The sequence below is a fragment of the Pogoniulus pusillus genome, chromosome 14 (genome assembly GCF_015220805.1).
Source record: "Pogoniulus pusillus isolate bPogPus1 chromosome 14, bPogPus1.pri, whole genome shotgun sequence".
In the NCBI taxonomy this organism is placed as follows: domain Eukaryota; kingdom Metazoa; phylum Chordata; class Aves; order Piciformes; family Lybiidae; genus Pogoniulus; species Pogoniulus pusillus.
The window spans coordinates 19,557,689-19,558,589 of record NC_087277.1 but is presented as its reverse complement, the minus strand read 5'-3'; positions in this window follow the sequence as shown (position 1 = coordinate 19,558,589).

The window sequence follows — 901 nt, the reverse complement described above, 5'->3', positions numbered from 1 at the left end:
TTTTGGAGTAGCCTCTTTTTTTTGGAGACAAAAGAAACCACCCATTCTCAAGTTGGAACGGGTCTTGCTGACTTGTGACACTGGTCCTGGTGACTTTGAGGTGAACTTTTAATTTCTCTTCAGAGTTGCCAAGTGCTTTGGATCTTTTCTTAAGCACCTCCCTGGGAGGAAGATTGAATGAGAGTGTTAATTGTGGTGACAAACAAGATTAGATCTAATCCTATCACCTTGATGTGGCAGAGCTCTGCTGCCCTTTTCAGACTCTGAATTGGATTGATGAGGAAACACAAAGCAATGCCAGCACCAGGAACAAGCAGCTAAAGTAGAAAACCTAGGCTTGGGTCAGGGATATGCAGGGAGGAAGGGGAAAATCTCCAGGTTTTACTTGTCAGGGTGTCTTATGTCCTCTTGTGTCCACGAGGGAAGATGATTGTGCAACTGCACGAACTTCATCACAATGGAAAAACGTGTGGGGGGAGCAAAGGGCAGGAGAAGGAGGCAGAGTAAGATGCTGGATTAAAAAGCAGATTTCCTTCAGGCTGAACAACTCCAATTCTCTCAGCAGATCCTCATAAGACTTGTTCTTCAGACCCTTCACCAGCTGCTTTGCTCATCTCTGGATATGGTTCAGCACCTCAATGTCCTGGACTAGACATTTCTGAGAGTGGACTCAACTTGAGCCAGCACAGGTTCAGGATGGATATCAGGAAAAATTTATTTGCTGAAAGGGTGGTCAGGCATTGGAACAGGCTGCCCAGGGAAGTGGCAGAGTTGCTGTTCCTGGAGGTGTTCAACAATCATGTAGTCATGGCACTGTGGGACATGACTTAGTGAGCATGGTGTTTGGACTCAATGATCATAGAGGTCTTTTCCAAGTGAAATAACGCTGTGATTCTCCAGC